We start from the raw sequence: 21103 nt of genomic DNA on the forward strand, positions 1-21103 counted from the left end.
TGACACATGAATTCTGATGCTACATATTTGAAGCTCTTCAAGTGTTTGGTCTCCTCTACGTTAATCTCTGCCAGAAATGGTTTTTGAAAGAGAAAAGAATGCCATCTACTTTAGAAATCGAAGCTATTAAACTATTGCAGCTGGAAAAGTAGATGTGTTACTGGCCTGGGGCATGAATTAAATGAGTGGAGTGAACAGCGTTTGAAGAAAACTTGGTTACCTCACAAAGCAAAGCTTAATCGCAGTGACAAATTGTGTTAGGAAATAATTAAAGGTTAAACTTGTGTTGAGACTGAGCTGAGGAATAAGAAGTCTTGCTTGACGGTTTACTAATTTTTGCTTACAAATTCACTCAAAAAGTGTTTAAAAGGTATTTTCCCCTAGTATAATCTACAGAAAATGATTGGTTGAAAATGTGAGTTGATTCCTTTTCTGATTTTCAAAAAAAATGAAAGTGAACTGTTTTTGGACTAAAACTTTTGGGGTTTTGTTGAATGACCTATTGAAATGCCAGCAAAACAAGCCAACTGTTTCCTCACGATAATTTCTAGGGAAATATCCATCATTTTCCCTCGTGGCAGTGATATGAGATGGCATTTTCATTACAAATTATCTTGTGCTCTATTTTTAAAAATTCCTGCTGAGCCCTAAACTTCTCTCAGTTAATTAAATGTATCACAGAAGTCATTCAGGTTGTAATATTTTCAATTCTGCAGAATGTCAAAAGTATTATTTATAGGGTATTCTTGAGGTTCTGTTTTTTAAAGCACACATGTATATGTTTATTTACCAGAGGTTCCCTTTGGTGTCCAGAGGGAAATGCCTCCCTTGCAAGAAAATTATTTCCTACATTGTCTACCTTTTACCATTAGACAGAATGTAGTCTACCCAACCTGCTCACTTGATGCTGATCCTGTCTGACACAGAAAGAAATGTGTCTCAGCAAAGGCTTTTAAACACTTCCAATGAAGATAATTAAGTTGGAAGATTGTGTTATTGCGTTTTGAGAAACTGGATTGAACTTGTGAAGTATCTAATGAATTAAGCTCTGACTTAGGTAGAAAATTACTTCTGATTTGCTGTCAATATGAAGGAGCTACTCTGTAACATGCTGTTGGTTTTATGGTGCTATTTCTTAGAGCCTTTCTGTTGTATTATGTTTCCCACCCGTAGGATATGCATTTGGGAGACAATTCACAGCTTGGTACACTAATTCAAACGGTGAACTCTGCACTGTTATAAGATGAGATAGCAAAGAGATTCAATTAAGGATGAGAATATTTGGAAAATCCAGAATTACCCATAATTTCTTGTTATTCGAAAAGGGCAAGGAAACAAATGGCAAGAAGTCTCAGATCTTTTAAGAGAGGGAAGATATTTAGTAATTAGGTGGTCAACGTTATTCTAAAGGATTCCATTTGCTTGGTGGTTGATACGGTACTTTGGCAGCTTCCAAGTTTAAGAGAGATTCTGCAGAGAACGCTCATGGTGAATGCAGTGAACTTTGGGACAGGAGATTTGGTCTCTTTCACAAACCCCATTGTTTTGTAGCCACCACAGCTTTTCTGTGAATTAATCTAATGAGAATATAGTTAGAAATCCGTTGGGGCCTGGCTAGGTACTGTGGCTCATGCCTGTTATCCAGCACTTTGGGAGACCAAGGCAGGTGGATCATTTGAGGTCAGGAGTTTGAGACCAGCTGGGCCAACATGAGGAAACCCCCTCTACTAAAAATATAAAAATTCGCCTGGTGGTGGTGGCACGCACCTGTAATCCCATCTACTTGGGAGGCTGAGGCAGGAGAATCTCTTGAGACTGGGAGGCAGAGATTACGGTGAGCCGAGATCTCTCCACTGCACTCCAGTCTGGGTGAGAGAGTGGGACCTTGTCTCAAAAAAAAAAAAAAAAAAAAAGAAAAGAAAAAGAAACTTTATGGCCTTGTGATGATTTACTTAAAGAATTATAACTCCCAGTGGCTCACACCTGTAATCCCAGCACTTTGAAAGGCCGAGGTGGGTGGATCACGAGGTCAAGAGATCAAGACCATCCTGGTCAACATGGTGAAACCCCGTCTCTACTAAGAATGCAAAAAAATTAGCTGGGTGTGGTGGCACGTGCCTGTAATCTCAGCTACTCAGGAGGCTGAGGCAGGAGAATTGCCTGAACCCAGGAGGGGGAGGTTGCTGTGAGCCTAGATCGCACCATTGCACTCCAGCCTGGGTAGCAAGAGCGAAACTCCGTCTCAAAAAAAAAAAACAAACAAAAAAAAGAATTATAACTCCCTACCTAGGGTTTGGTTTCTAGGCAACCAGATGGTGTTAGGTGGCACTGCTCATGAACAGACCCTGTGTTTCCTGAGGTCACTAACCTAGTCCTGCTGTCGTTCTGAGTTCTAAAAGATTAAAGCTCAATACAATAGCAAAGTCTGAGCTACAAGATATGTGAGCCTAAATTACATTAGAAAGTGTTCACAGTGTAGATTATACAACTTTTATGCAACATCTCTGTTTCTAAAATACTGTAGGTATAAATAGAAATGTTATAGCTCTAGGGGGAGGTCCTTATACATAAAATCATATAAGTATTTTCTTTACGTTAAATACTGTATTAGTCTGTTCTCACGCTGCTGTGAAGAAATATGTTAACTGCGTAATTTATAAAGGAAAGAGGTTTAATTTATTCACAGTTCTGCATGGCTGGGGAACCCTCAAGAAACTTACAATTATGGCGAAGGCACCTCTTCACAGGGTGGCAGGAGAGAGAATCAGTGGCCAGTGAAGGGGGAAGCCCCTTATAAAACCATCAGATCTTGTGAAAACTGACTCACTATCATGAGAACAGGATGGGGGACTCCGCCTCAATGGTTCAGTCATCGCCACCTGGTCTCTCCCATGACACATGGGGATTATAGGAAGTACAATTCAAGATGAGATTTGGCTGGGGACACAGCCAAACCATATCAAATGCTAAGCTTTTGATTTTAATTTTTAAAGTCCCTCTTCTGGTATTCCTGGTTTTCTTAAAGTCAGTTATAATTTTATGCATAACTATATGGACATAGACTTGACTTTATGGAAAATTTTATTGTAAGTTTCTTTTTCATAAGCTGCTCTAAGAGAGTCATAATATAATTTTGTTTACAGGTAGTTTTAAAGAAACATACTTAATATAATAAAAAGTATAAGTAGGTATTCAGAGAATACTTCTTGAAATGTATCTGCATGTGAGTCAGGTACATCTAGGTGTAGAAATATAAATATTTTATATAAAAGCCATTTAATAATGTTTAGTTTTTCAAAGTTGCTTCTAGTCTTACTCCCAATTCTAGCTTATTCCTGTTTTGAGCAAAATTAGATTAGTTTATCTTGAGCATTTTGGTCCCAGATAATCAAGTAGTGGTTAAGTATCTGTTTTTTGCTTTATTTACTGAGGAGCATAGGTAGATAATAAAGAATAGTGACTCACTGTCAGGACGCTTAATGAGGAAACCATCTCCCTATGCTCATGGCTGCATTAGAAAATAAACCAACAGAAGCTGTTTATTGGCATGCTACCTATTGGGAACTTAATGGAATCTGGACCCATTTTTGTTAAAATAAGTAATTCTTTTAATAAATTGAAATAATTATTTAATGTTTACTGCTAAAATACTACTACAAATTAGCCACAGGATTTAAATAAATGTTGGTCTCTCCTGTCTCCTAATTTGCCCTTTTGAACATAGATTGGTTATTACGGAGATGAAGCCATATTTGATCCCAGGGTGATAATGTGAGTGAGAAATATGAAGGAGTTCTCATATTTCTTTTCAATGCTCCTTAAAGTTGTAAAGTGCAAAGTAGGGAAGCCATTATGGTGGTTATAGAGCTCATGAGAGAGAGAGAGAGATGCTGTGAGTGTGTGTTTTTCCAATGGGCTATAAGATTCTTCATAGTCCTCATTCTGACTTCTCCTCTTCCAGCTGGCTGTGCAACCCATCCTTGATCATCTCCAGTCATGTGGAACTCACTACTTCCCTGTCAGTCCATTTTCCCGAATTCCTTTGAACGTTATCATGTTAAGCTGAGATGCTGCCTTCCTAAAACCCATTTCATACCTCTAGAGTTATTTAAAATTTAAAATTAAATATTCTTTCACAAGAATGTAGTCCTTTTGATATTTGAAGAAGATTTCTCCCTTCTTCCTCCAAACATATACTTATATCTCCTGTTGTCCAGGCAAGGTAGCCTCAGTTGCTTGATTCATTCTTCTTATGACATAAACCTGAGGCCCTTCATTATCCCTGCCTCTGCCTGGAACTATTATATTACTAAAAATCATGTTTTATACTTGCGAATAGTTTTATATTCCATAAAACCTTTTGAATATATGATTTAATTTATATCAGAATGAGCACCTTGTTCTCACCTCTGGGTCTTTATAGTTCCCTCTACTTAGAACACTTTCCCCCAGCCCCCTCATGGCTGGCTTCTTCTCCTTCAGGTCTCAGCTCAAAGGTTACCTTCTCAAGGAAGCCACTTTTCATCCCTGTATCTACCACAGTCAGACCCTGCCTCTGCTTCCCTCTGCCATAGACTTTCTTTATCATATTAACCTGTTTTATTGTTTTTGTGGTATTGCTACTCTCTGAATATCAGACTTCCTTGTTTATGTTTGTATTTAGCAATTTAAATACATAAGTCAAGGGAAAGTAAACTCAGAGACCTAGTCTGTCTGGGCCATCACTCTATCCCTGCTCTGGCACACAGTAAATGTTGACAGTTGTGGGGCCCAGAATTGAGCTAGGTTTCCTTGATAATTCTCTGTATATTTTTCCTAATTTAAAAATTATAACATTTTCATAAAATGTTAAACTTTGTACTTCAGAAAAACATATTTGCACAAAACCAATAAACAAAATGCTCTACCTATGTTTTCTTACGATGGGAAGTGGATGTGGATTTTATGTTTAATGAATTACCTGTAGTCTGCAGAAGCAAGGCCATGCTAGAAATTTACAAAATGAGGCAAAGCAATTTTCTGGGGTTTGGTCTCCTGGCAGAGGTCCTCAGGCTTTAGTAATGTAACATGGATATTTGGGAAAGGATTTAAAGTAGAGAAAAAAAAAGGATTTCCAGGCTCCAGCTTCTGAAATTTTGATTCAGTGGATCTGAAGTATCCTCTGGGCACCTTTAATAATATGTAAATGCTCATTCTGTTGTTCAAGGTCCTGGGACTGCACCTCCAGACACTACAAAAATGACTGTGTATCATCCTGTTATAGGTCACTTGAGTGAATGTGGAGCCTAACACTTTCTGTATTCATTTATTTTAGGATTTCCATGCTGACTCAAACTTGCAGAAACCGAGAAAAGCAAAAGACAAAGATCTTGACCTGAGATGTGATACCAACGAGTTTTGGCTTATTCAGAGATTTGACTTGTAGTGTTTTTATTTGATATGCTTATGGTTACAGCTTACAGCTCAATAACTTAACTCAAGATCTGAGATTCCATATTGTCAAAATTGATTCTTCCTATAGCAAAATCTGGGCCTGTTGGGTGAAGATTTTCTCAAATCTGTGTATCGCAATCTCTTCATTAACTTTCCGTTAAAATAAGATAAAACATTTCAATAGTAAGTTTATTCATGGTTTATTTTTGGAGGTGATTCTGTAACATTACCCAGGATGCACTGTAGCTTTTCATAGCCTGCTGCAATGAATCATGTATTATACTATTCATTTCTTGTTTGGCAAGGAGTGTATGGGAGAATGGTGCATTTTATAGATAATAGTGGCATTTGTTTTTTAATCAAGAATTTCTAACATAAAGAATACATTCTTTCACATTTGTTGAGCGCCCATGAAAAAAGCCCTGTGCTTTGTATGGGAATAACACAGAGCTAACTGAGGAGGTTCCTGCTCTTAAGAACGTAATCGGATTATCTCATTAGGACTGAGTGCCCACTCTGCACCAGAGGTTTTTATGTTGTCTCAGTTATTCCTCATGGTAGTTACAGTCTCATCTTATTGGGGAGGAAGTACAAGTATCAAATCACATTATCACTCGAAGTCAAGGTTTCTTAGCCTCAGCGCTCCTGAGATCTGGGGCTGGATAATTCTTTGTTGTGGGGGTGTGCTGTGCACTGCAGGAAATATAGCAGCCCCCGGCCTCTTAACTAGAAAGCAGTAGCACCCCTAAGTTGTGACAGCAGAAAATGTCTCCAGATTTTGCCAGTGTCTTCTGTGGGGGAAAACCACTGCTCTAAATATAAAACAAAATGGCAAAACTCTTAACATGGAGGTGCAGGTGGGGATAGTGAGGGTGTAGACTCCTTAGTAATTGATGCTGTCCAGGCAGAGTGGGGACCTGAATGAGCTGTAAGATGTAGATTGGAAATAGCTTAGAGGCCTTGGCATTTCTATCACCTTTGGGATTCATAAATGAGCATTTTCATTAGTGGAAGAGTGTAATGAAAAGGACGTCGGAACAGGACTGAGCTGGATTCCTAGTCTGGTTCTGCTCTGTTCCAATTGTGTGAAGATAACCAACTTTCCCTCTGAGTCTGGATTTCTTTATCTTTGATTAATAGTACAGAGTAGAGCTGTTAACGAAACTCAAGTGTAAAACATTAATGTGTGGCAGCGCTCAGCCCAGTGCCTGATACATAGTAGACACTCAATAACCTTTTCCTCTTCCCAAAGACAGATGCCAGTTCTTCCCATAGACTTGCTTTCGTAGAACATTCTATGGCTCAAAAGAAACATTCACAGAGGAATGAGGTTAGGAACACATATCTTTGTGCTCTACATTCTACCTTTGACTTATTGGTTTTTATGTATGCTTAGAATGCCATTATTTGTATTAAATATTAAGATGGTACAAAAATAACTACAGTTTTTGCCATTAAAAGTAATGGCAAAATACTTTGCCCCAACCTAATACCAGTATTACTTTTAATAGCAAAAACTGCAATAACTTTTACACTAACCTAATACAATTCTCAATACGTCTTACATTGTATTTGGTGATATAATGGCCATTTGGATAGTACATTTGGTCTTTAGTGTTTAAAAAAGCCAATTTCTCAGTAATGTATAAAGAGAAGACAGATTAACAGAGGAATCAGGAATTGGTTGCTGCACCATGGAACTTTGGTGGAGTGGAATTGTTTCTGAATAATTTTATATTTCACAAGTTTTGGAGGAGAAGCAACAGTATTTCTTCTTCAGGCAGTATAAGATCTCAGGAGAGAGTCTTTATTGCGAGATTAGTGAAGGGATGTGGAGCAGCAAGAACCTCATTTAGACATTGAGGACCCGTCATATGGTTTCGGTTCTACCCTTAACTTGCCTTAACTTTGAGCGTGCCATAGATCTACTTGGAACTTCAATTGTTCTCATCTGTAAAATTAGAATATGAAGAAATAGTTTTCATGGTATTCCCCACTGAGCTATTGTGAGGTTGAAATTAATTAATGACTATGAAAGTATTTTGTGAAATATGAATTCCTATGTACGTGTAAGTTTTGATTATTGTTATTGTCATTTATCACAATAGGAGGTGGCACATTCCTGTTATCTTGGGGCCTGGGGAAGTTTATTCCTCTGTTGTTCTTCCTCTTCTTTATCCTCAGTCTTTATTACCTAGTCTCAAAGAATACTTTTGCTGGAACTAAAAGTAACAATTTTGCTTCTGTTGTCCAATAAGTAGGAGAATCGTTTACCTTTGAAATACGTTGGCTTGATGAACTTTTCATCTTCATAGACCCCTGAGTTGTTTGCATCTAATTTGTCTGAAGACCATGCCACCTTGTGCATGATCTGTTGAGTGGAATCAATTAGATGGTTGTCATGTGAACATGGAAGGAAGACCTTTGTGAGTGCCTGTGTGCTGGATGCCATATGGAAGGGTCAGTTTCTCTGCTAGGTGGCTGAGCCTCTAGAGTTGCTACCAAAACTTGATACAGGGACTATGCAGGATTTCTTGTTGCTACTAGTTGTTCTCAGCCTTTTTATAGAAGTCATCTGAATAATTTTGCAAAACTATAGATAATTGGGGTTTTCTTTAAACATTTGATTTTAGTTTGTCTAATGTTGGGCTGGGTGAAGTTTTATTCTAGATGTTTCCAGATGCTTGTAATGCACAGCCAGGATACAGAGCCAATGGCCTGAGATTCTCTGTGGTGTAAGTGCTCTTTTGGGGATGAGTCTACCCCTCTTAGCTTTATCCTGGGGTTTTGTTTACCTTTTATTGATTTATTTAGTGTCAGCCTTTGTAAGTATCTAACAACTGCCTAGCATTGCCTTCAGGGCAGGGTTTATAGATAAGCATGTGATCCCTGCCGTGCAAAGGTTTGAAGTATCAGGTGGCCGAGACATGAAAATCAGTCAGTTCAATGTTGTATTACATGTACCACAGCAAGAATATACAGAGCAGAGCCAAGTCTGTGGGGGCTGTGGGAAGACCAGGGAAGTCTTCATCTATGAGGTGACTCTTGAGTGGAGTCTTAAAAGATGAATAGATGTATGTGGAAGGGGAATTAAGAAGGTGCTGTAGGGAGAGGTAGTGTTACCAAAGGCTTGACTGCTGTTGATGGCCTGGGCCAGGATCAAAGATAAAGAAATCCAGACTCAGAGGGTAAACTGATTATCTTCACCTGATGTGAAGTAGGGTTAGGAAGCCTTTAAGACAATATGGACAGATGGCTCTTCTGGCCTTGAGTCTTATTAGCTGTATGAGCCTAAGCATGTCATTTAACTCATCTGGGCCTTGGTTTCTTGTATAATGAAGAGGTCTGGCCAGAGGGTCTCCAGGGTTCCTTCTGGACATGACAGTTTTTAATTCTAAGCAGAGCACTAGTCTGGATAACCTCCACAAGTTTCTTCCCTGAATCCACTTAACAGCCTGTGCCTTTCCAGCCACAAAACTGTAATTGAAATATTCCAAACCATTAGCAAAATGATTTATACCAAATGCCTAACATTGCTAAGGTACTCATTTGGCCTGGTGGCATGGCTTGGTGTAGTCTGTGGTGAAGGATGTAGACACATGCACATTTTATACCATTCTTTCATTAATTCAGAGCCACAAGGTTTTAGCAGGTTCTCAATGCCTCAATGAATGATGATATAAACTTTCTAACGGTGATGAAAAGCAGATATTTTCTGTTAGGGATAGGCATGGATTGGCACTCATGTGCTCGATTCCGATTGGAAGTATTTTGAATGCTTTAGTCCAAAAGACTTTCATCCCACCTCATATGTATCAATGAGTCGCCAAATAACCTGATGCACAACCCCTCATGCCTTGTAGTTTTTAGATCTCATAACACCCTTAATGACTTGGTGATTATAAGGCACTTTCAAGTAATTAAACAATCAATAGTTACTATTCTGAGTGATTTGTAACCTATAAAATGAAACCCTGCCAGGATTACAGGCACAGAATTTAGGGCTCTTCATGGTTTTAAGTTTTTGTACATGGGAAACATTTGAGACTCTTTAATGAAAAGAATAACCAATTAACTGTAGTACTGAGATGGTATTTCTTATCTCTGTGGTTTAACTTTAAATGTAACTGTATTAAATCTGCTTGGGTATTTTGCATATGCAAAAAAAAATCTGCTGTTTGGCAAGCAAATGTATACTTACTACTAAGTAGGAGCCTTGTGGGTGATGAGGGTCTAGAATGGGTCATTACAACCTCTGGCTGCTGGGTGCAGTGGTCTTGGGCAGTGCTTCAATCTTGATCCTGTTGCTCACTTTGCAAGGCAAAGCACAGAACTACTGTGTCCACTTTATTTCCCTCTACAACAAAGGAAGACAAGTGTAGCAGCTGGCTACACAATTTTTCTAAATAAATTACAAAATATCTACCACAACAATCACAATAACTATATCCTCTTTGTGGACAGCAGGGAAGAGGCAGGAACTAAATTATGTGAAGAGCTCAGTCTCCTTTAAGGGGAAGGTGACTTCTTGTTTTGAAAACTTGCCCATTGCTGTTTAATGTCTTCGAGTTGAAACTTTTCTCTAAGTATTTCTTGAGAAATTCAGTTTCGATCTGTGCATCACATTCAGGGCTGTGGTATGAGTCCCCTAGCTGAATTTATCTTACTGGCACCCTTACTTTTTAGCTGTACCTCTTTCTCTTATTGTAGAAGGTACATATTATAATTACCCCCGGAGCTGTTTTAAGTCAGGACACAATTCCGCAGCATTTCAGTACATTCACATTGTTGTGCAATCCTCACTACCACCAATCTCCAGAACTTTTTCCTCATCCTAAGCTGAAACCCTGTACCTGTTAAATATTAACTCCCCACACCCTGCTATCCCCACTCCACCCCATGCTCTGATCTCTGTTTTAAAAAATACTGTTAGCAAACTTAAAACTTAATTATAGAGGTGGTGGTTTCCTGGATAATGTCCTGCAACTCTGGACCTGCAACAGGCCTGAAATGGGTCTGCACGTTTGTCTGCCCTTAGGTTGGCATTCCTCAAGGTAACTCACCAACAGCCTGCTTTATTATCTGCGGGCGATTGACCAGCCAGCACCTGCATCTTGTTGTAGGGAGCTGAAACCAGCTGAAGCCCTTGATTTTTCTACCCTGTCTATATCTAAATGAAACAATCCTTCCCAGGTAGAAGTCCACAAAAAATATACAAGCATTTTGTATGAATCCTAAAAGGATATTGTGTGTGTTTTCTGATATGGGTTGGCTGTGTCTCCACCCACATCTCACCTTGAATTGTGATAACCCCAAGTGTCAGAGGCAGGGCCAGGTGGAGATAGTTGAATCATGGGGGCAGTTTCCCCCATACTGCGCTCGTGTAGTGAGTAAGTCTCACGAGATCTGATGGTTTTATAACTGGGAGTTCCCCTGCACTAGCTCTCAGTCTGCACCATGTAGGACGTGACTGCTCCTCATTCACTTCCAGCCATGATTGTGAGGCCTTCCCAGCCGTGTGGAACTGTGAGTCAATTAAACCTCTTTCCTTTATAAATTATCCAGTCTCAGGTACATCTTTATTAGCAGTGTGAGAACAGACTAATACATTTTCTACATTAAAATGTCTGGGCTAGTCTCAAAAAAAAAAAAAAAATGTCTGGGCTGCGCTTATTTTTACAAATGTGATTTTTCTTTACCTTTAAATGTATCAACTGTTTTTTAAAGCAGCAAAACATTGTTCCGCCACTGGAAACTCCAGCGTTTCACTCAATAGTGGAATGTTCTGGGTGGAGGGTAGGATCCGCCTCGTGGAGCATCCCTCTGCTAACACAGCACTCCCCGATACTCCTCTACCTCCCTCCACAGAGTAGCCCCTCACTTGAGTGGAGTCCTTAGACTCCAGGTAGCACGGTTCTACATTCCCAGTCACAGGTCCCCATGACATGACCTTTGCCTCCCCCTTCAGCTTCATCTACGGCCCATCCTGATTCCCACTGTGTGCCTCCATGGTAGCACATTGCTGGGCATTCGTGCACGCTGCACAGTGTCTGTTTATCCGTGCTGTGCCCTTTTCCACCCGCTGTTGGCTAGCAACCAAATTTCATCCTTAAAACATGGTTCAGGCAGCACCCTGCCCTGTGGGGTTTGATGGCCTTCCCTGCCTCTTCTCTAGGTACACTGACCTGTCTGTCTGTAATCCTCAGTCTGGCTGTCTCCTACTCTAAACTGAGATCCTTGAGTCAGAGACATTAACTTACTGTTTCTCTAGTGCCAATACAGAGTAGGTAGTTAAAAATATGTACCAAAAAAAAAAAAAGTACAGAAGCTGAGGCAGGTGGCTCACCTGAGGTCAGGCATTCGAGACCAGCCTGGCCAACACAGCAAAACCCGTCTCTACTAAAATAAAAAAATTAGCTGGGTGTGATGGCACGGGCCTGTAATCCCAGCTACTCGGGAGGCAGAGGCAGAAGAATCACTTGAACCTGAGAGGCTGAAGTTGCCATGAGCCAAGATCACACCACTGCACTCTGGCCTGGGCCACAGAGCAAGACTCTGTCTCAAAACAAAACCAAAAACAGTATTCTATGTTCTGCATTTGGAATGCCCTAACTCAATGGGATATGTTTAGGTTTGCTCCGTCTCAACTGTTTATGTTAATTAAGGAGACTGACACAAAATATAGTGTTTAGTAGCCAATAGCAGTTTGATACCTGATAAGTAGAAACTGTGTCCACTTACCATCTAATATGACAGAAGAGAATAGTTCAAAGAAAAATGCTTTTCCTTTTTACAACTGGCTTTATAATTCTAAGGCTGTTTTTGTGACTAAGCACAAAGGACCACGCTTGTCCGAACCTTGAAAGAGCCCGTTACACACTTTTGATGCCAGAGTTAGGTTTTTGGAGATACGTTTCTGTTTTCTGTCTTCCACCATGTCTTTGGGACTGTAGAGTTAGACATTGACATCAGTGGTTAGAATGGTTTTCAAATAACCTTCATATTCATTACTTCATTTAACCTTCACAGTGGCCTCACAAGTTGGGTAGAAGATGTACAATTAGCCCTGTGTTAAAGGAGAGAAACTAAGGTCTGCGAGTTTATAAACGACTTTCCCAAAGCCCTCACGTAAGTGGCAGAGCATGACTTTTGATCGGGTCTGCTAAATTCTCTTAGTTCCATGCAAAAGCTCCCAGGAGGAAACTTTGGTATAATATCTCCTTAAATACTTGGCAAAGATTGGTTTTGCCCTGATCTTCCATTGCATGTTTAGAATATTTTAAGTAGATTCTTGATAAGTCTGAATTTCTAATATAGAGCAGCGATACCATAGCCTGTTTCAATATATAGTGCTTCTCATCTTTATATTCACAATACTAAGGGGTGATGGATGACTTGGTGATTCCCCATTGATTTCCTAGTAAATGGAGACGCTGTTTTTATACAACAAACAAAATTGTATTTTCCCAGAAAGGTAAGAAGGGAATTATTTTCCATCTACAAAAAAGAAAGTGGCATGCCTTGGGCTAATTACATTTTGCAAAATAAAATACGTCGGTGTTGATTATTTAAGGGAGTTGGTTGCTGCTTTTCTTATGAGAGGGAAGGAAAGAAATTTCTAGACTTCTTTAAAAATCTGCTCCAATAGCCAGGTGGATGATTTTTTTTTTTTTTTCAGAAAAACTCTACAATCAGACTGGAGCTTGGTAAATGTTTGTTGAATTGAATTGATTTATTCTCTCAGCTTCAGTTGTGTGCTTTTCTGAACAAATGGATGAGTATTACTGCTCTGGAGATCATGCAAATATTTGCCAGGTGCATAATCTGTACTTTTTCTCTATTCCAAGCAGAGAGACGGCCAGTTTCCTGTAACCTGGTGTAGCGTTGCAGCAAGTTGCGTACGCTTTGCTTTTATATTTCCCCCTTTACAGGGGTGTCTAGGTTTGTGTGTTTGGGGTTGAGGGTGGGAAGAGGCAATGAGATCGAGGAAGGAAAGGAAGAATTTCTGAGTATCCTAGCTGAGGAAGACCTGGCTGCAATATCAGGATTCAATCTCTTGGATAATTTAGCATGAGTGCAAATTAGGAATACCTGTGAGTCTCCATTCCTGTTTCCATCAAGGATCCCATTCACCTTTTTCCCTACAGACTTTAGATATTAACACCAGCCACCTAGGAATGCTAGAGATGCCTCTCTCAGACACTGTCACGACAAGTTTTACCCACATTTGTCTCATTCTTTCTCTTTGTCGAAACAGTGAAAGTTAGTGAAAACACAGGACAGCGTGTCCTCTTCTTTCGGTGGAGGCAAAGCTGATTGTATATTCTCTTCAAAGGAGTTGCAAATTAGGCAGATTCTGATTTCTTCCCAGCTAACACTTCTGCTTATTTCAGCCAGAGGAAATGAATATTTTGTGGTCTGAATGTTTAGTACATTTTGTTCTACCATTTTGTACCCACTTGTGCACTTATGAAGAGATAATTCAAATACTTCAGAACTTCAAAACCTTTCCTTTCCCTTGAGAAAACCATCACAGAAGCCAATCACCAAAGCCCCCCCCCTCCTCCACATCAACATGTTCCTCTGAGAGTTCTTCAGGGAGGAGGTGCCTGAAGCCAAGCCCTCTGAGGCAATGGAGCTTTCATCGTCTGCTATGGGATGGGGAAATGGGATGAGCAGATGATGAGTGTGGGCCTATGGTTGCTCTGTCCTTGGGGTTCCAGTTTATCTGTTGCCCAGAACAAGACTTGCTTGCATAAGACGAATGCCTATAGTTAATCAGCTGAATAAATAGTCATAAATTAAGGTCTGACCAAGAATCCAGTGTTCACACGGCATGGAGGAAAACACAAGATAGCAGACTTGTTTTTTTGTTTTTTCTAACAGAACCCCAAACAGAATGGCAACACTGAGAACAAACACTCTTTGAGTATTGTTTTCTAGTCTGGAGGCATAGTTGATTTATGGATACCTGATTAAGGTGATGAGTAATACCATAGTCAGATGTGCTCTTCGAAATTTGGCCTAAATACTGTGCATCACGGTTTTAGCTCTCACTGGAATCCATGTATTTGTGAATAGCCGAAAGTTAAGGCAGGCGTTGACAATGTTTTCTTCATAGCCCAATCACTGCTTAAATTATTTCTCCCTCAGTAGTCTTAGTCTACATTCTCAGTGTAGTAGAGACTCCTTAGTCTGTCCAGCAGTCTCTAGGGAGCATCTTTGCATTTCTAACCATCAACTCTGGAGATTAATTGGGATGATAAGACCCATTTGCTGAGTGAGAATGTGAACATCTCAAGATTTCAGGGTCTGACTCAGGATCTTGCTTTTCAGGAAGCCCAATGGTAAGGACACAGAGAACACCTAGGCTTTTAGTCTTGTGCCCACCGAGTCCTGCTGCAAGCTGCCCTTTTGGCCCTCCGAGGTCCTGGCTAAAAGAGGGTTTTTCTTTTTCCAGATTTCCTTGAGGAACACAGCTCACGTAGTGGACCGGCTCAGGTGCTCAAATTTCAGTGTGTCTGTGGGCAGTTGTAGTCAACTACTTTTCTGTGGCTGGTATTTGTTTCCAACGTAAGTGTTGGGGAGAAAAGCCCCTTTTTACAGTCAGCAATTTGGGTTAGAGCAGAAGCAATGAAAGTGCCTAGTGCTGAATGTTTTTTTTTTAAAGGATAGATATACAAAGGTGTGTATATCTACATATATATTACATATACTGAATTTGGTGTTTGTGCTGAGTTCTATGCTTTCTTGGGAGTGAGTTTCTCCCTAAATTAGTATCAGTTCAAGGCAATTCTTTTCTTGGTGACACGGTGTCACCCTAAGACATAAATGTGGTCTTAAGGACTGATTTTACTAGTCTAATGGCACTTTATACTAACATTTATGTTTTGGGGGATTTGGAGGGTAGAGGATATCTACAAAAAATTCTCCAGAATAAAAATTTTAAGAAATCATAGATACTAACTTTGAAGAAGTACCAGGACCAAAATTATTGCTGCCTACTATTACTAAGAGAAGGAAAAATAACTTTTTTTTTTTTTTTTTTTTTTTTGAGATGGAGTCTGTCACCCAGGCTGGAGTGCAGTGGTGTGCTCTCAGCTCACTGCAGCCTCCGCCTCCCGAGCTCAAGCAATTCTCTGCCTCAACCTCCCTTGTAGCTGGGATTACAGGTGTGCACCACCACACCCAGCTAATTTTTGTATTTTCAGTAGAGATGGGATTTCACCATATTGGCCAGGCTGGTCTTGAATTCCTGACCTCATGATCCACCTGCCTGGGATTTTTTTACAGGTGTGAGCCACCATGCCTGGCCAGTCAGTTAACTCTTTAAATCAGCTCAGTTGAAGGCTGGGCATCCAAAAGAAAAGCTGATTTATAGGCAAAACACCCATGTGGAAGGTCACATTGCAGAAGAATGTTGCTGTCTTCCTAGACTTGAACCTCAGAGGTTGAGTTCAGAACTCATGATAGTTTGTCAGAGGCCCATCTCTTTATATGTTTTTTTAAAATCCTGAATCATCTGTTGTAGTCAGGTGTTTCATAGATTCAGTATGTGCTTTAGTTGACAGTTCTTGCCTTTACTTGTTAGTGTGTCTCTTTAAAAGCTCAAGGCCTGACCTTGTTCTGCACACAGTGAAAGTAGCACCAGTAGGTAATCTCACATGTATAGTGTATGTATAGAGTACCTATGTTTATCATAGGAAAGGCTCGGTAGCAGGCTTCCACAACATCATAAAGTAAGCACTCACTGCTTAATATCCCTGCTTCTAAAGAAGAGTCTAAACCTTGCGATGAAGAGTCTAAACCTTGCAAAATTGAACTTGCCCTAGCTCACACTGACAGTAAGTGGCACAACCTTGAGTTGAACCCACAACCTTTTGACACCAGTGATTGAGACAGATATAATTCACTGGCATAATGAAAGCATGGTGGGGTCGACTGTTCAGTGCAAGAGTTCAGTCATCTAACCTTTAATTTAAAATTTTCTGGTTTAACTGAGGACTGTTGGTAGTTTGTAGGATCCTTGTAAAGTAGAGCAGCCACCTTCAGTATTGTTTATATGCTTTATTTCTCCTAGCTGACCATTTTTGAATGGTAGAAAAGAATTATTCTGCTGTTTACAAATGACCTAGTAATTCTGCCACTACAGTGAAATAAATCTTCTTTAAAGTACCCCGTTTAGAAGAATAGGTGACTTTACAGTAGAAACCCAGCCAAAATATATTGCTATTCTAGAAGGTTCTTTGGCTTCAATCAAGTAACCTTGATGTTACTTTTGCATTTCTGAGTACATTAAAGCCTCATTAATTTTCAGAGAGGAGACTTGGGCAAAACTTGACCTTTTAAAGTATGTTAGAAGGAGGAGTTTACCAAGCAATTTAAGAGTATAAACAAGTTTAAGAAGTTTGTTGAAAGCCTCTGTCCTTAAGTAGCCTCAGGTATCTTAAGACTGTTTGTTCTTGTTGATATGCTAATCACAAGTCATTCTTCACTATTAAAGCATTTCCTCCAAGGAATTAATACTTTCACTTAAATAGAGTTCCTGCTTGTTCTGGGTTCATTAAACTGTAATGTAAAGTAGTTCCTGATTTACATAGTGATACCAACCCTTGCATCCCAAGTACTCTAGTTGGAGAGGCTTTGCTGAGTATTAAACACACTTACATCAAACATTCACCATTTTGGAAAATCTGAAATTATCAGCTGCTTATTCTTCGGATAAATAAAAGAACATGTGGCTAAGTTACAAAGGGGATGCCTTTAATGTTATGTATGGAATAATGGTCTCCCTCCATACATGGGTTGTGGGGACCTTGTGGAATCCCAAGGCTTAAAAGGTGAATAGATTTTTATGAGAACTGTCTGGACTTTTTAATGCCACATGAAGATACGGAAAATTTTATGGATCACCCTGGATGAGAACCGATGATGAACCTTTCAAAAATTCAAACACATACTTCTCTTTGAAGTGCAATTTTGCATTTGTGTATGAACTAGAGCCTTGCTACTCCAAGTCTGCTACTCCATGACCTGCTGTCCAGCAGCATGGTCAGCACTCCCTGGGAGATTGCTGGAAGTGCAAAATCTCAGGCCTTTCCAAACCTACTGAACCAGAATCTGCTTTTTAACAAGACTCCCAGGTGATTTATATGCCCATTTAACTTTGGGAAGCATGAGATTAGGCCATCTCATTGGTCCTGAGGACTAGAGAGAATGTGATTAGTGGAATGCCTTTCCTAGATAAAGAGAAGGCATAAATCCAGGGTTCAGGATGGGCAGGGTGCCTGAAATGAGCCATTTAACTTTTGTGTTGAATAGTTCTCCTGGGAATTGAGAGGGCTCAGGCAGAGCCTTTATGCCCAGTGAGGTTGGTTTGTCATATCCCACAGAGATGAATCACACATTTGGATAAGTGAGAGGAGAAGGGAGGCCTCGGTTTTGGCAGTAACCAGGTTACACGATGCGGAGTCTGTAATGCTTAGATGGAGAGTACATGGAGAGTTGCGACATTTGGCTGCTACTACGCATCGGAAATTTTCCTCCAAACTCTTATGAGTGCAATGATAGTCCTAAAACTCTGTCCTTCAAGATATTTTGGAACTTTCTCTGGTGCCATTAATTCATATTAAAATGAGAAAAAGAACAAGAACGTTAGAATAAATGAATTCTTTTCCTCTCAAAAACAATATCCAATCAATACGCCTAATGGAAATACAAGGATGACACCTAATGCAATTTTTGTATGAGTAGTCCTTATGATTAATTATATAGAAGATCTAAGATGACTTTCTTTCAAGGGTTGAGAAATCTGTCAAATGTTTTTAGTGATAGGGTAGAGGATAGAGTCATTCAGACACATACACATGCCTACTTCTATATCTGTGTGCATTCATATACATATAAATTTTCTCTATGCTTGTTGGGAAAAATGAATGATACAGTTTGCATGAAGAATATATAGGGAAGGCCAGGCATGATGCCTCACACCTGTGATCCTAGCACTTTGAGAGGCCGAGGTGGGTGGATTGCCTGAGCTCAGGAGTTTGAGACCAGCCTGGGCAACATGGTGAAACTGCATCTCTACTAAAAATACAAAAACTAGCCAGATGTGGTGGCATGTACCTGTAGTCCCAGCTACTTGGGAGGCTGAGGCATGAGAATCACTTGAACCCGGAAGGTGGACGTTACAAAAAATAATATATGGGACAGATTAAAGCGTCCAGCAAGTGTTGTTGTTATTATGGGAAGCGGCAGGGCAAAGTGGTTAAGAGCTTCGCACTGCTGCTTATTGCTTCCTTTGGGGGCTGCATCCACTGGGACCAGAATCTTGGCTCTACCGCTTATTGGTAGACCTAGAGTTCATTGCCTAATCTCTTTGTGCCTTGGTTTTCTGTTCTAAAAATTATAATCATGGTACCTACCTCATAATCTCATAAGGATTAAATGAGATAATATATGAAATGCATTTAGAAGAATTTTAGGTATGTAATGAGTACTCAAAAAAAAAAAAGCTAGCTAGTTTTTATGTATGTGGTATACTGTTATCTGAAATTCGGTTAAAGGATTGAATTGCTTTGGGCATTTTTTTTTTTTTTTTAAGTAACAGAGCTTTAAACTTTTTACATGGAAATCTTTCACTTCTTCTTAATTATTTAATTGCAATAGTTAATTTTCTTCATCCTAATTGGATTTCAACAGGGAGAAGAATTAACAGAAAATATTTCAATGTGGCATTATCAGATGTAGTCCTCTGATATCTTCAAATGTCGTAAGGAGCTTTTACATTTTGGGCATTGAGATTAGTTGTAAACAGCTCCAGAAACACATCAGAATCCTGGTTCAAACAGCCTGGTTTCTAATCTAGATTCAGATTCAACAAATACGAATTGGCTACCAGCTTTGTCTCGGGAACTGTTCTGGAACAAACACAGAGGTTAAGAGCATAGATTTGGATCTAAGCAGACCTGAGTTCAAATCCTGATTCTGCTTAGTATTGGCAGCAATATTTTGTGTAAATATTGGGTAAGAACAATGGTATAGACATTTGCAGAGGCAAAAGAACTAATTAAGAATCTCATTCACCCTTCTTAAAAACATTTGCTATAATGTTGCATTTTATGTCTTGTTTTGTAATTTATCTACATGTTCATGAGAAACACTTAGAATATTTATCTTTGGGTAGCCCATCTTCTAGCTCCCTGGGAAAGATTTCATTGGTCGTTAAAAACAACTTAAGATCTTCTTGCTTTGGAAGTAGACAAGTTCATTTCCTCTGATTTAACTATTTTAAGACATACAAAAAATAAAGCCCTAAAAAACTACTTTTAGAAGATCCTGGATACCACTGACTGATTCTTATTCCACAATGAATGTATGCTCTGGGGAACTAAAGCATGCAAGAATGGATAGCTTTCAGATATTAGAGGGGAAAATATCCTCCACATCAAAACATGACTGAAATGGAATAGATTTACAGGAATGTTGGAAATACTGGGCTAGAACATTATTCTGACTTGCTATCATCCTGTTTTGACAGGACCCCAGACAGGCAGTTTTGGGGAAGTGCATCCATTTGTGTTGAGCTAGAATAAACAATCTAATTGTATGACACTAACTCTTGGGAATCAGGAGTCAGCTTCTTCCAGACCCCAAAGTGATTAGTTTATGCCCTGGGCTGTCTGACCCTTGTAAAATTATCCCAGCTGGCAGGACTATGGTTGCTGGCCTCATTTTTCTGTGAATGCCTTATTCTTATGGGAATCTTTATCAATTGTCTGCCTCTCTTTGTACAATGCAAGAGTTATCGTAGGATCATTTCATGGCTAGTAAAAGGAGGTGCTTTGTACCAACCAACAAATGTTTCTTGCTCTTACCAGCATGAACCACTAATTCTGAAAATCATTATGATATGTGATTTAAAATAAATAAGCACTCAGACCACTATCCAAAATTTCTAATTTTCCCAGTAGATTGGTGGTGGAAGTTCTGGTCATGTTTTACTGTTTTTCTTGAGAGATGAGGGTAACTGATGGTCTATATGGAAACTTTTGGGTGTTGTAGCTATGAGTCTGAATCTTAAGTGTTTCTAGGATTCTAGTATACCACCAGTTTTCAGCCATTCAGCCATATCAACCTCATAAGTTTTCTTCCTTTCTTTTTTTTTTTTTTGCCAAATCTTTCTAGAACTTGTAATTTTTTTGCTTAATATTTTTTTCATCAAGGTATTTTATTAATTTTTTCAAAAAGAAAATTCATTGTTACCTTAAATGGGAAAGTCATTATTTTCAGCTACATTAAAAAATATAGTACATACTTTTCAAGTTAAAATGTTTGCCCATGTCTCACTAAATCACGGTGGTATTTGGACCACCATACTTTAAGAAATAACACTTTCATTCATTTTGAGGTTTACCAGCATAGCAGAGGAGAGGGACTCACCACCCAGCACTATAGAATGACTTTTGTCATTCTATACTCTCGAACTCCTGAGCTCAGGCAATCTACCCACCTCGGCCTCCCAAAGTGCTAGGATCACAGGTGTGAGCCATCATGCCTGCCCTCTGTATTCTCCACACTTTTGCTTCCATGAGCCCCTTTCTCCAAGAAAAACAAATCAACAAAAAATTAAAAATTTGCTTTTATAATCCCTTTGGTGTAAGACAAATAT

The 21103-nt window shown here is 39.4% G+C and overlaps 1 protein-coding gene across 12 annotated transcripts in view; it reads left to right on the forward strand.

Moving 5' to 3' along the window:
• Positions 1–21103, forward strand: part of TNIK (TRAF2 and NCK interacting kinase) — a 416471-nt gene that overhangs the window by 93024 nt on the left and 302344 nt on the right. The window lies entirely within an intron of this gene.

Source organism: Callithrix jacchus, chromosome 17 (assembly GCF_049354715.1).
Source record: "Callithrix jacchus isolate 240 chromosome 17, calJac240_pri, whole genome shotgun sequence".
NCBI lineage: Eukaryota > Metazoa > Chordata > Mammalia > Primates > Cebidae > Callithrix > Callithrix jacchus.